This window comes from Aythya ferina, assembly GCF_964211825.1.
Source record: "Aythya ferina genome assembly, chromosome: 3".
In the NCBI taxonomy this organism is placed as follows: Eukaryota; Metazoa; Chordata; class Aves; order Anseriformes; family Anatidae; genus Aythya; species Aythya ferina.
In genome coordinates, this window is record NC_140298.1 from 83,079,006 (window position 1) to 83,094,458 (window position 15,453).

Below are 15,453 nucleotides of genomic sequence, written 5' to 3' on the forward strand. Positions count from 1 at the left end.
CATACGAAATTCACCCTGTTCAAGTCTGAACTGAACCATATCTTGAAAGTGATTCAGTTAAGAATGGTGATATAAACACTTGCTCTTTCCACATGCACTCACTCATTATAAATATCAAAGTATAATACTCAGGTTGGAAGCAGAGACTGAATAACTGGAAGTAAATGTCCTTCTGGAGAGGCCTTTGGCCCCTGAGTAGAACAGTACCCTCAAAAAATTTAAAATTAATACACAAAATGAGAGCTTAACAATAATTACTACATTCATTAATGTTTAGAAAATATCACATCAACACTACACTGTAACAACCCTGATTGCAGATTATTAGGCTCTACTTGAGCCCAGAATTTGTAGCTCCCTTCTAAGTAGCACTGCCTGAGGTGACCAATGTGGATTTCTTGGGGTCACAGAAAACATCCTGCATGTCTACAGCTATCCCCCCACCCCATTCAGATGAGTGTTTGACCCTAATCAAAGCTCTGATAAGCATCAGATTATTTCTAGACCTTTACATGTCAGATATATCACCTGGGTGTGGTACCACAGTAATTCATATTTAATACTGTCATGACCTTGTACTTAATAACTGCATTAAGATACTTGATAAGTATGTACAAAGTCCAACTCAAAGTAATGTATCCTCTGAATCATGACAAATGAATGGGGGTTTGTCATCTACTCAGGTTATCTTTTTTTTCTTCTCTCGTGTCATCTGATAATTTTATTTAGTGACCAAATGCAACAAGGTGGTTGCCTGGAGACTTCCAGTCACTTGTAGATATGTTATTAAAAACAAAGACCCTGAGGCTGAAGCCTGAGGCTGAAATGGAAGGTGAAAAACCTTACAACTTATTGTACATATGTTGCCGTCGTGTTTCTTCTTTCAGTGGATGATATTTTAATATCATGTCTTGTTGTGAGCACCCTCTAATCCAATTTTCAGGTGATAGAAAATAATTCTTTTGTTTTTCTTGGGGAACAGATTTTGAAATCCAGAGAATTGTCTTTGAGAAGAAGAATAAAGTCTTGCCTTTTAATACTATGATGTTGTAGCTGAAAAGGAATATAGCTACGCAATGCCATGGACAAAATATGTTTGCTTCTGAAACACTGAAGAAAATTGTATTTTCAAGACAGTGTTCCTCTTTCATGTATCTGCAATTTAAGCATCTAGTCTCTTAACTGTTTTCTTGTCTCATGTCTATTAGTTGATCTCCCAGGCCTCCCCTGTCCGGTCACTGGCCAGAAAGGAGCCCTTTTCTTATCTGCCATTTTGAACACAATGCATCTGGATGCTTTTAGAAATCTACATGTGGATGAGAGGAATCAGGTTATGGAAGTGTCTATTCCTCAACACTAAATACGAGGTGAGGTAAAACAACTTAATCAGGTGCACGTCATAGAGTCACAGAATCATTAAAGTTGGAAAAGACCTCTGAGATCATCTAGTCCAACTGTCCGCCTACCACCAATATTGTTCACTAAATGACGGCATCTTGATTAGGTCAGACATTGCCTACTATGTCTGTAGGACAGACATAATCTAGTTCTAAGGAAACAGTGAAAACAAAAACAAAAACAAACAGCTAGAAGCAAGGTAGAAGAGAGACTCTGAAAAACCTGAACTCCACCAATGGCAGGTTAACTCACAATGTCTACTTCTGAGGGTTGACAGATAAAAAGGCGAAGGATGCTAGTGTGTTTGGAAAAGACTTCTCAGTTGCTTATTCATCATGGTTAACCTCTACACATTTATGAGCTTGTGTAAACCACACCAAATATTTTTCTGAGTGTAACTTACTTGTGAGTGTAGTTTTTTTTTTCTTTCCTTTTTTTTTTTTTTTTTTCTGAAACCTCTTCCTTATAATTAGAAACATTTTTTTTTTCCCCACTCTGCATGATTGAAAAATAAACATATCACTGTGCACTACCTGAGGAAGTAATCAACCTCTTTTATTTTTTATATTATTTTAATAGAATGCTGCATATTTTATGAAAACCTATCTCAAAATAAATAAATTGATTTCTGCCAGTGAGTAGTAAGTATTTGGTTTATATCTTGGACTTCCCTTAATTTTAATTTTAAATGTAATAAATTACTTCATTCTCAAGTGCCATTTTGAACATTAGTCCATTGTGAAGTAGCTAAAACAATAACATTTTTATCTGAGTTAAATGTGAATCAAAATATAATGAATGAATCTGTATATAATTTTTCCACTTTCTCCAATATTTTTTCACCTTCACTTGCATTTTACACTGATCTGCATACCTTTTATTTTGTAAGTTGGTGGGCAGAAGTGTGTGATTGCATCTGAAAAGCGAGTTATACATACATGTATATGAATGTAGGCAGCAACTACGGAAAGCCATCAGAAAACCATGTTTGAAGCTTGGGTAGCATCAGATATCTCTTTTTGTCACTTCATCAGATTCCTCCCTTCATGCAATGTATAATGACAAAATTTGTTAAAATTCTCTCAGCCAGGCAAAACTTTTATATTTTTTCTTCCTTTTCTTTTTTTTTTTCTTTTTTTCCTTTTTCCCCTGTTTATCTTTCTTCTTTTTCTTTCTCTTTCTCTTTCTCTTTCTCTTTCTCTTTCTCTTTCTCTTTCTCTTTCTCTTTTTCCTTTTCCTTTTCTTTTCTTTTTTTTTTTTTTTTCTTTTTCTCTTTCTCTTTCTCTTTCTTTTTTCTTTTTCCTTTTCTTTTTCTCTTTCTTTTTTCTTTTTCCTTTCTTCTGTTTGCTGTCTCTGTGTGGCAAGTATAAGAAGAGGCACTAAATTCTTGCCCTAGATCCAGGTTTGGAAAGTCATGTTTGCTATGGAGCCTCCCTGATTAGATTCTGGTGCAGGAACTCACCAGTGGTTGGGTGATTACTACTGTGGTTTCCTCTATGGTGTTCTTCATTATTTCCCCTTGGTCTGTCTGAAAAAAAAAAAAAAAAAGGTGTGTGTGTATGTGATTTTCATCCAAACCTATCTTTCTCTTTGAATCCTTCATTGGTTTCCTAACAACCATGTATCACATGCAGACTCCTTGTATGGGTTTGAAAGACTTTCTGCAACTCTATATACTGCAACTTCAAGTGCCTCTTGAAGTTCACAGTTATGTCTTGATGGCTACATCATTGATCTGAGTATGGGTGACCTCATCTCTAATCTGTTCATAGTAGAAGGGTTCTTGAAGTCTTACAGAAATATTGTCCCACTCTCCTTCCACCACCCATTAAAGCTTGTTTCTGTCATGGTGAAGCCCAATTTTATTGAATGATATCTTTAAAATTAATAGAAACGTCATCAAAACATGACTTGTGCCAGATCCAAGCAGTTTTGAGGGGAAGGCTGTGATTCCTACACTCCCTTAGTCCATAATCAATGTATTGGTTGTTCTCATTGTAGCAACGCATCTAAACTTAGACAGCAAAGTCTTTGCCTGTTAGATTGCCAATTTACTCTGTGCCAAGTGCATAGCACAGTTCAGGCCCTGCATAGTTTGGCCCCAGGTTAAGATTACTTACAGCTGGAGTGGCATGTCACTGCTGGCTTGCTGACCAAGCATTCTTGCAGGAAGCATTCAGTGCTACACCTGTTTGGATTTCATTCCTGGATGTAACTTAGGTTATTGTCTTTGACAAGTAAACTTAAACCTAATATGGAAATGGCTCCTTAAAGCCTGCCCCTTTGGTTGTGTGAGACCATGGAAATAAAGAACTGCTCACATGGTGTTTAGGAACCTTCTATTTTCTGTGCAAAAATATTTCTGGAAAGGTACTCTCCATAGAAAGAGCTCATCTTCAAAGCGCCCTCTCCTTTCACCTTGAAACCGGCAACCTGTGGAGCAACAGGCAGCCACTTCGATTTTCTCCAGTATTTGAGGGAAAACGCCCAGTTTCTGAAAAGCTGAAAGTACATTGTGTGTGTGTGTTTTGGGGTAAGCAAGCATACTGGGTGATGAATGAGGAGAATTGTCCAGATCAACTGATCAGGTGTACATTTGTCCAAATCACCTTGAAAAAAGGAACAGAAAAGCAACATATTATGTAAAATGCATGTTGAAAGGTAGCACAGAAGATAAATTCTGTCTGCTGTGCTTAGCACAACTGCAAACTTTTCATTGCACTCCTCTGTTTGCTGGCAAATAGTACAAGGCTTGTCTTGCACCCAGGACATTGCATAATGATTTTTAGGCTTAGTCAGTATTTTACAAATTCATATGAGGCCCAGTGAAATTAAGGTAAAGTTTAATCTAATTAATTTTAAAATAAATACAGGTAATTTTTGTGTTTAAAAATGTCAAAGTAAAACATTTGAACTTAAATAAACACATTCCTTTCCCCTAGCTGAAACAATTTCATGAATTTGCCATGGATTTCTGTGTAATTTTGTCTAAGCCCCAAACCTTATTTTTTGGAGAATAAGATACTCAGAGAAAAATGTTTCCAATTCTTTCCATATTTAGAAATGTGTAAGGGAAAAATCATATCTGTCTGCAGGATTAGGATCTCCTGCCCTTCCAAATGTATGGCCTTTGCAATTGTAACTGGGCGTTTGTGCCAACAGCCACAAAGTGAGCCGAGACTCATCAGCATTGATAATATTAGCTATAGTTTTGGCAAGTTGATGCCAAGCAGCTATTTACCGTGATGCTCACCTTATCCAAGCCTCTTCACTGTTGTTTCCCTGGATATGCCCTTGATGGTTGCAGCCTTCTCCCTCTTGCTTGCCTTCCTTCTCTCACTCCCTCCTTTGTTTCTCTCTCTCTCTTTTATTTTTTTGTGTGTGTGTGTGTGTGTATGTGCGTGTCTATCCCTTTAGTTTATCACATTACTGCCCCTACCCCCAGTGCAACCAGGGCTTGGGAAGACAGTACAACTGTGAAAATACCATAGTGTTTGCTGCCATAGATTTTTTTTTTTTTTTTTTTTTTTTTGTGGATTTTATCTCCTTTCTCTAATTTTTGGCTGTCTTGTCTGTTTTGACTGTAAGCAGTTCAGGGTGTGGACTGCCTCCTTCTCTTCATCCCCACAGTGCCTAGGATTGCAGATCTCTGTTTATGGTTCATTCTTAACAGCAATAACAATAAGCATGTAAATAAAATGGACAAAATTTTTATGTATTTACCAAGTTAGGAGATAGTGAAGAAGCACATTTTTTGCCTAAAAATTCTCCCTATATAAAGAAAATAATTGTCATTCTGTAGTGAGATTCTTGCATGCTTATTCTACTTCAAGCGTGTTTTGTATTTTTATCTTCTACTGGCAGCCTTACGTGACTCCAGATAGCAGTCTCTCTCACACAATAAATCCTCACTCTTATTTTTCTTTCAATTTTCCTGCAGACCAACTTAGAATTTACCAATCTCCATATCCACAGCCTTACATCAATTCTGTTTTCTGTCCTGCTCTGCAAATGTAATTAACAGCAGAGTCCTGCAAGAACTCAGCACGTATAAAAGCTGGGGTAGGCTCCTGGGCTTCAGTTTCTTTTTAAGAAACAAAGTTGATAGAGGTATTCTGTGCATCCTACAGTGGTTCCTTATTTCCTGTGAGGGCAGTTTCTCACACAGCTGTTTGCCAGAATTTCTCAGACTCACCCAGCAAAGCTGGGATTGGAACAAATCAAAATGAACAGTTTCCAAGCTTTAATCCTACACTCAGTTCCCAACCTATGCTAGAAGGGCTTGCTTACATTTTCCCCTCTCAATCCATGAAGCCTCTTATATAAAATGCTTTCCTAGGTCACTCAAAAATCATTCTGTGATGATTCAGTCCTCCATAATCTTTAAGGAGCTTTTGGTACTGCTTGGTAACTTCTTGGGAATTTGAGGAGGGCAAATATAAGGTGCACTGTATAAGTGTATGAGGGAAAATATTTTTTCAAGGCTCTTCATTTATAGCTCAGCAAAGATCAAGCATGAAAATAGTACAGTCTCAATTAGCTGCTAGTCTGGATGATACTGGCAAGCTGTAAATAAAAACCATCTGTGTTTTGCTGGACTGTGAATAGGCTCCTTTGAGCAGCCGAGGAATGGCTTGAGTTGGCTGTTGGAGGCTCAGAAAAGCCCCAGTCTGCATGATGGGATTCTGCCCTGCTCAGCTGTTGGCAGTTACCTAACACAGTTGTGTTTCTTTCTTTTTTTTTTTTTTTTTTAAATTGACTTGCAACAAATTTCAAGTTAACCTTAAACTGAGGTCAGTCTGAGGCTATGTAGACAACGTATATGCATGATGCTGAAAATATCTAAGGGGTTCTGATTACTTCAACTCCTGTCAATCTAGTTACAGACCTTAACATAAGATAGAAACTATTCTGGTACCACAAATCTCCAGTCTTCCTAGCAATGGGATAAGGCCAGATCTCTTAGGCTATTTTTTTCAGATTCTGATTTTTTTTTTTTTATATCAGTGTTCAACACATGGTGTTCATTTCCCTACCAAAGTGGAACCACCAGAACTAAATGTGAACACAGATGAATCATATTTTCTACAAACTAAAAGCTCCTGGGCAACAGAAGTCTCTGTCTGTAAAATAAATAAACAAATAAATAAATAAAATGCAGGATAAAAAAAAAAAAAAGACAGTCTCACTTTCCTACATGTTTCTAAAGGCCACTTTCAAATTTAGTCTTTCAAAGAAGAAGCTAATCACACCTGCAAGTTCTTGGCATGATGTAACGTGCTGCAGCGAGGTCTCCAGGTGCTGTAACTGATTTTCTCAGAATTTTGTCAAAATCCTCTTGTATGGGACCAAACCTGATCTGATTAGAAATCTTTCTACTGAACATTAAAAATAGTTTATATTGAAATTATTCATGATCATCAGTTGATTTAATTAAATTTCTACTTTTGAGAAACATTATGAAAATATTCTTAAGCTATTAAATACCCATTTGTGTAAAAATATTTTCATAGCTGAAAAATTAACTTGGTCTACAGCAAAAAAGCTCCAGCTTTTTAAATGGTTAAAAGCAAAGTTAGTTTAAAAATGATCTACATGGAACATTAAGATTTACCAAATAATAACCATTTTTTTCTAACCTCACAAAAATAGTCAAACACTCCAGTTTTGGCTAAGAAAAACTGTTCAAACCTTGAACATTCTTGTAGAAGCACTGAGTGTGAAAAGGTTTTTTAGGTGACATCGTTTCATTTTGCTAATCTGCCAAATCTATTCTTCACTCCCTGTGAAGTGGTCAGGTGTTAATCAACATTACCCTATTAGCTATGGTGTTCTCTGTTTTAACTGCCTGAGGATGGTATTGTTTGCACAGGTGCCCTAGCTGGGGAACTGAATTAATATCCATTTTTCTTGGCTGAAAGGCTTGTTTTTCATGTCTTGCCTGTCTTTTTGCAAACATAAATGCAAAATTACTTTTTAGACTTGCATTTACAATTAGCTGTTTTCACACAACAGGCTTTCTTTCCTGCTGATGCTGGTTCATTAGTATGGAGATACATTTTCATGCTTTCACCTACAGGCCTGATCCTTTCCCCACTGAAATAATTAAATACGTTGCCATTAAGATCAATGCAACCAGTGCCTGATCCTGCATCACTATTCCTCTTCTCCTGAAGAAGTTGCATACTTTCCTAAAAGTGATGGTTAGACAGTAGGTTGCTGTCCATTAAGCACAACTTTAAGGTGTGTGGGTTTTCCAGTTCAGTTCTTCTGTCTTCTCATTCATACTGAGTATGCTCACTTACTTGACAGTACTGTTTGTCATAGTCCCTTGCTCAGTATAATAGTCAGTGCATCTTTCTAATGAGTTAAGAGTTTTCCAAAAAAATAAAGTCAATTTTCTTCCTTAGGAGTCTTTCTTTCTGATTTGTTCCATAACTCTTTGTCTTAAGGAAGACAAATCAGAGATCAGCATTGTATTTAGCATTGAAGGTGGAAAGGCTGAATTGCACTTTACCTTGCATCCAAACCCTATGACTTGTCCTCTCCCCAGTGTACAGGAGGGATTTCTAAGTCAGTTATTTATTTATTTATTTTTAATTAGAAAACTATACCAACTTGCCCTGACAGAAGCCCAAGCTGTGAAAGGAACCCTGTTTCATAAAGCAAATACTTATTGCCTTTTCCAGGGCATTTGGTCTTGCTTCTAAACAAAATGAAGCTTACTTTAGCTTACTACCTAGGAACAGACACATACTTTAACCAGTTCTTCGCAGGATAAAATATGCTAGAATTTTCTGTATTTCTTTTTCCTTCTTTACAGACTTTCAGATTATTTAAAGCACTGAAGTGAAAATAATGTAATGGCTATAAGCGACACAATTCTCTGTTCAAGCATACCTCTCTCAATGCCAGAACAAAAGACTGTTTTCTGCTTTAGTAGACCAAAGACACCATTGAAGAACACCATGCAAGTAAAGGAAATCTTAGATACATGAGCATTTGGCATACAAATGACTCTCTTCTGCCTGCACTTGCTTAATTTTGCCTACATTCAGTTTTGACTAGGTCCCTACCACAAAAGTGATAATGAAAAAGCATCCAAGGATGGATGAAGCTGGTAGTTTCTTGTTTCATAGCATCCAGAATATCACCCTGCAAGGACAAATGTAGATTTTTGTTTATAACTTCTCTAGAAATCCACTTATAATGTTATCTGGAAGACTAATTATTAAATTATTACCTGTGGGAAAACTGGGTAGAGTACATGGAAGGAAGACCTTTCTCTACCCTAACCAGGTTTCATATCCACGAGTGGTAATGCCTAAGAAGATAAAGGCAGTTTGATGATCTTACATACTTCAGCACTGTGTTGGAGAACATTTCCCAGATTTTGCTGAGGATACCCAAGTTTTGGCAGCAAGAGAGAAGGAGAGGTGCGGGGGGGGGGGGGGGGGGCGGGGAATACAGCACGGGAGAGGCTCTCAGTACAGGACCCCCAGCCTCTATCTGCCTCCCTTGTCACCAATCACATGGGCACCCTTGAGTAGTTTTGATTCATGTAAGATTTTCCTGCTTTAGCTGTGAAGGAAACAAAATGGCTGCTCCTTCTCTTTGCTATCCCTTGGCTAAAATGAATTTGAAAATATTAGTAGGATAGCCGGCAGACTGGACAAATGTGTGGTGCTTGGAGAAACTAATTTTTGGAGGCAGAAACAAAGAGAGCCAGCATTTCCTTATCTCTGATTTTTGAAAGATTGTGAGCATCTGCCAACTCTTTTACTAGCTGGTATTTGTGATTGCTTTAAGGTATTGCATTCAAGTGCTGTAAGTGTATTTTGAAATTGCTTCTGAGGGGAGAGTTTTCTGAGATGCTACCAGATATAAAGTAAATGACGCACAGCTGAATTCCTTACCTACTTCTTCACCATGCAGTTCCAGTGACACAAGAAGCCACAGGCATGCAAGGCTCGCAGGTCCTGCACCCGAGCCACCACTCCCTCACCATGCTGTTGCTTTTCCCTCCTTCGTCTGCTCCATCCTCCTGTGGCCCCATCCCTCTTTTCCTCCACAAACTTTTAACTCTCAGTGGTCGGACCAAGTGGTTCTTACCTCTCAGCTAGGACCCAAACCCTGTAATCATAAATCCATTAATTACTAGACTTCTTCTGTATGAATAGAAGTCTGGTAAGGTGCTTATTATTTAGATGACAGAGAGAGTGTTTCCTGTTTGTCTGGTTCTGTTCTTACGAAGTACCCTGCTACAAACAAGTGCTTTGGCTGAAGCCTCAGCTTTCATAGGATCAGTCTGGTTTTACCAAGGTGAGTCCACATCCTGGAGCCTGCAATTGAAGCTTAATACCCTGGAAACTATTTTCTTGCTCACAGAAACTTTGTTTTGCTATGTTATGGTGTGGGCATTCAGAGCAATCTCTACATACTGCTCTGTTGTGATGTCACTGTGCTGCAAAATGATACGCTGGCATTTGCAAAGCAAGAAGAATTACAACCCCCAAAAAACAGATTTACAAAGTCTTTGTTTCTTACCAGGTCTGGTAAGGCAAAAACAAATCAACAATTTGAAACATATCACAGTAGTCTTTAGAGAGAATTTCAACTAAATGTTAGTCATTCTTCTATTACTAAGCTGATACATAATTGTTGCTGAGTACATAGGAAGCTTGCAAATTGCTTTTATATTGAAATGTCTAATTAAATATTAGGATTAACTAAACAATAGATTACAAATGACGTGAAGGGACATCATGTGAGTAGCTGACTTTTCTGGTAATGGCCTTGGGAGAGAAGTATGTGCTATCAAACAAGCAGCAAGTGTGCAAGGAACTGATCTATTTCTGTATAAATTCTAAGAAAAATTCTGCACAGAAATAGTCTTCTCTAATTGATGTGATTTTTATTCAGCCAGTTCTTACATTGTATGTTTCTTGGGAGTAGCTGATCTGGATGAAGTGCTATCTCCTATTTGCTCTCTGCATAGGGAGCCCAGGTGTCAGCCCTGTCAGCCCAGGTGCAGAATGGAGGGTATGCCTCACAGGTGATCCCCTTTTCCTAGGGATAATTTGATTTCTCTGCTAACAGTGCAAAAGGCTTTATTTTTAAGCACTAGTTACATCAGATTGAGGCTCTTTCTAGAGCCTCACAAGCAATAATTAGCAATTTCAGATAATCCAACTAGGTTACTAAATCTAAGGTTAACGGTCTTCTTGCTTTAAGTGGTCTTAGCGTCTACATCTACAAAGCCTTCTATGTTAGAAGAATAATTTAGTGACAGAATTACTTTGGAGGATACACATCCAAATAATTGTTCTTAACTTATTCCATTATTTTTCTTAATGAAAACACTGAGTAAAGTGTTATGATTTCTTCATTTTTTTTTTTTTAATGCATAATGAAGATATAACAGTTCCTTCTAGTTATACACAATGATTTTAGTTAAAAGGTGAATATATTACCAGAGGAAGTTAATTGTATATGGGCCAACAGATTAAAAGGATTTCCAATTAAAATGTCAGAAACATGTCAGAAGCTGGAGCCAGAGCTTCACAGCTCAGTGGCCAAGCTGCTCCAAACAAACAAATTGGATCACCTTATTGATTCAAATATGGGTTCCAAGATAACATGTTTTCAGGTTGCTATTTTCAGCATTAATGTGGATGCTATTAGAGAGCAAAACTGCTGTATTAGCCATTCACCTACTGAATTAATGTTCATAAAATTCCCTTGTAATGACAGTGCTTGGAAGATTTCAGCCAATATGCACAGGCATATGGAAAGAGTGCTGTATTGGAAACAGTTTTGAAGATTACATATCTCCATGCCATTCATGATTTTTGAAAGAAGATTTATGACAGTCACCTTTTTGTTTGCCATTGTCATCTGTAGTTTTGTGCATATCCATTTACAGAAGCATTCAACAGGATACTTCTGACAGCAGAAAACTAGAGTAGGAGTCTCAAGGCCCAACACTACAGTGTTGTCATCAGGGTTGGTTTTGCCATTGTATCAAGTGTAGGTAGGATTATTCTTGAGACGGTAGGCACAGACAACAGAAACTTCTGAAATTTTCAGGGAAAATTTATTTTAATTTTATTTTTATTTCTGTCTGTTTGAGAGTTTTTTAAAATGCCAACTTCCCTGCTTGGTAGGGGCATATCGTGACAATGTAAACCAATGTCTTGTAAAACAGTAGATTTTAATCTTTTTCAGGAAAAGTTAGAAGAAGATGATATAATTGTTGGGAGAGTGAGTCAGCCTCATTTCCTGACCAAATTCTATTTTGGCTTAATAACTTCCCTTTGTCTGAATTCCCCCACACTTGCAGAGACACTGTAGTTTACATCCAACCTCATAGTATTCTGATGTGGTGTTAAAGATCCTCCTTTCCACTGCGTATGTGTGACTATAAGTTGTGGGAAGAGTGATTCTTGCTTGTTAAATCATAGCACTCTGCAGTCTTGAGTTAGTCTTTACGTAAAAGGTGCTGTGTAAGTGTAGATTTCAAAGCAAATGTATTATTATGATCTTTATTATTATTTTTTATTCCTATTTTGAGTGAATACCTTGAAATATTGTGTAATGTCAAATATTTCTAATTATTCTTCTTTAAGAAAATGAACTAAACTCTATGGTCTCCAATAGGATCTGAGTTGGCATGTTATCTTTGATCTAAGTCTAAGTATTTTAGACCACTCAGGTAGTGTTGGCATGATGTGTGGATTGAGTTTCTAAAGAATCTCAGTCTCAAGCTGTATAATCTCATATTGACTTGACAAGACAACAACATTTATCAAGGTGGTGTCATATTTAGTGGTGGTGAGGTGACTTTTCTAAACACCCTACAACTCTAACCAGAAATCTGACAAACAAGAACATGCTGATCTTATAATAATAAAAATAATTAACTTTAAAAAGGAAAACCTTGACCTCTCTTTACCTGTTAAACATAAGGAGGTTGCCTTTGTGATCTGATGATGGACTGCCCTTGAATTCTTACATCATATACTAAAAATGTCAACACAGGAACCTCCAAAGGAATGAGCCTCACTTCTGAGATGCGCTGAATATACACACTAGCTACGTTTGAGTCACTCAGTGAAGTACTTCTGGAATCTCAACACATGGCTATAGTATGTTACAGGTCTGGTGTCACATGCCCTAATAGCAGGGTAGAGAACTGTAGCTAATCTCACCTTCATGCACTCAAGGCATAGTCACTCTTCACAGAAGTAGTACCATGGTGCTGTTAGACCTTTGTTAAAATTTCTGCTGTGTGGCAGCCTCACTGATGGGCTGGAATGGGCTGAGGGATGACCCTGAATCAGCGCATCCCCTGGCTGTACCACAGAAGCTCTCCCCTGCCCCAGGGCTGTGTTCCTCCCAGGCAGGTTGCTGCCAGGGAAGATGGGTGCCCACCACCCTGCTGGGCTCCTCCAGTTGGCCTCTGCTGCCCCGTAGTTTCCCCACTGGCACAAGTCAGCAGGAACCTTAAGTAAATTTGTTTCCTGATGTTTACAGGCTGCAGGTTGCTTTGGTAACATGGTTAAATGCCAGCCCGGGCATGCTAAATTTCATCTGTGCTGTTGTCTTTATTAGATGACCAGGAACTCTCTTTTCCCAGCACACTAGTTCTGATGTTTATGTGGGACCATGGTCAGGTCAGCTCAGGCAGAGCAGGACTCTTTCAGCATTGCTGTTCACAGGGGCCACGTTGTTGCTTTGTCTGATTTATTTTCCTCAGCATCACAGTGAAACTATCAAGCCTAGAGCATGTCCCTTCTCCCTCTCCCACTGTGAGAGGATGTTAGGCCTGCACCCCCTGCATAGGATGCGGAAAAAATGCTGCACTTCCATAGTGCATAACTCAGCTTTGCAGGCTCCCACAGAGACCAGAACCTCTGCAAACATCAGCATCAGATTTTCCACGTGTGGTAGAAGCCTGATTTTACTCCAGCTGCCTCAGGTGATCAATGAACTGACACCAGTTATCATAGATGTGAGGTTATGTGGGGAGAGGTGGAGTCTCATTAGACACATCTGAAATAAATTAAGGGGTTTCCAACCCTTACTTTGCTTCTCCACAGGCACCATCTTATTCAGAAGTCAAGAACAACAACAACATGGATGGGGGAAGCAGTAAAGAAGGACTCATTCCTTGCATTTCGAAGAAGGATCATGTCATTTTCATTTAGACATAAGCCTCACTGTGGACGGAAGTATTAAAGGCTTAGTGAGTCATTTATACCTAGCTGTACTTCCAAACATTGTGGTGGCTTTCATTGTAGCTCCATGTCACTGCCTGTATGTGTGTGCAGAGAAGAGGATTGTCCACTGTGACCGACACGTCAAGAGAGGGGTTAGCTTATGCTTTATTCAAATGAATTAACAGACTAAGGGAATCCTGTGCCTGAACAGCTTCCTAAAATAGCACTGCTTACTTGCTGTGATACTAAATCTGAGATTAGCATGGTGTTCTCCCTTTCACCTTTCCTTCTATTTCTTCCTTTCACAAAAAGAAAAATAAAGCCTCCTCCTAAAATAGGATATTGAGCATAACTGTCAAGGAACCTTGTTTCATCTGAGATCACATGATGTGCAAGAGAAAGATGAAATCCTGAAGCTCATGGAAGCTGACATGAGCACTGCCTGAAAAGGAGCTCTGTAAGACTCCCCGGAATTGCCCTAAAACTAGGCATAATATATTTGTTTTGCAACATCGGAAGATGGAGTAACACCAAAAACTCAGTTCTATTTTATACTATGTTTGCAAATGCTGCTAGTATCAGTATAGAGCTGTTGGGAAGGGAAGGGAAGGGAAGGGAAGGGAAGGGAAGGGAAGGGAAGGGAAGGGAAGGGAAGGGAAGGGAAGGGAAGGGAAGGGAAGATTTTTGTTTTTTCTTTTCTGGGGGGAAGGGTTTCCATAAGTATTTTGATTGCTGAGCATTGAGGCATGGCAGATTTCCATTCCTCTCTACCAGTTTGAAAAGTGTTAGCAATGCAGGCCATCTCAAAGAGGTTGTAAGTTTATAAGGCATTAACTGACTTCAAACATAGAAGGAGTTGGATGGGTATGGGTCCCTGTTAAGATCTGTTGTGGTAGGAGTGCTACTTTTGGTCAAAATCTGCCTTAAATGATCTTATCGCATTTCAAAGTATTTGGCTGTATACCAAAGCCGTACTCTCTTTTGCACATCACTGTTTTGTGCATATGTGAAGTGACAGCATCATAGCTACATTATGGGAAGCTCTGAGCAGTCCAGGAGGTGAGAGAGGACTGCATCACCTCTTCTCCCAAGAGTCCTTGATCACCCAATAAACTTCCCTAAATGAGGGATTCAGGTTGTACAAACAGGTCTGCAAATTCTTTGTTATTACTCAGCAGTCTCTTTTCTTTCAGATATATAATAAAAACAATAAAGATTTATTTAGAGTCTGAAGGCCAGAATGCCTTAGAAACCCAATAAGCCTCCATTTCAGCTATAGCTGGGAAGAATTGTCTCTCTACTTTATTTCTCTTGCTGAGTTTTTATATTTCTCTAGTTCTAGGTTTTATTCACTGCAGTATCATAAGAAAACACTGTTCCTGGCAGGATTACACAGAAGAGAAGAGAAGAAAAGAAAAGAGAAGAAAAGAAAAGAGAAGAAAAGAAAAGAAAAGAAAAGAAAAGAAAAGAAAAGAAAAGAAAAGAAAAGAAAAGAAAAGAAAAGAAAAGAGAAAAGGAGATTTCCATCCTAGTTTGAAAATTGGATAGAATCACAGAACTGTAGAGGTTGGAAGGGACCTCGAAAGATCATCGGGTCCAACCCCACTGCCAAAGCAGGTTCCTCAGAGCAGGCTGCCCAGGTAGGCGTCCAGACAGGCCTTGAATATCTCCAGAGAAGGAGACTCCACAACCTCCCTAGGCAGCCTGCTCCAATGCTCCGTCACCCTCACGGTGAAGAAGTTCTTTTGCATGTCAGTGCAGAACTTCCTGTGCTCTAACTTGCATCCATTGCCCCTTGTCCTATCCCCACAAACCACTGAGAAGAGGTTGGCTA

The 15,453-nt window shown here is 38.6% G+C and overlaps 2 long non-coding RNA genes across 3 annotated transcripts; one reads left to right on the forward strand and one right to left on the reverse strand.

The window, feature by feature from the left end:
- Window positions 1–3,236: 3,236 nt before the first annotated feature.
- On the reverse strand, window positions 3,237–8,776 carry LOC311433796. 2 transcript variants are annotated; one of them, XR_014690959.1, is made up of 5 exons: window positions 8,642–8,776; window positions 8,299–8,553; window positions 6,651–6,776; window positions 4,652–6,521; window positions 3,237–4,007 (listed from the first exon to the last, which is right to left on the reverse strand). It is a non-coding gene; the product is annotated as an uncharacterized lncRNA (long non-coding RNA). The 2 variants fall into 2 exon arrangements; XR_014690960.1 differs by lacking the exons at window positions 8,299–8,553; window positions 8,642–8,776 and adding an exon at window positions 7,090–7,199.
- A 562-nt stretch (window positions 8,777–9,338) lies between these two features.
- On the forward strand, window positions 9,339–14,542 carry LOC311433795. The gene is made up of 2 exons (XR_014690958.1): window positions 9,339–9,720; window positions 13,500–14,542. It is a non-coding gene; the product is annotated as an uncharacterized lncRNA (long non-coding RNA).
- Window positions 14,543–15,453: the final 911 nt, after the last annotated feature.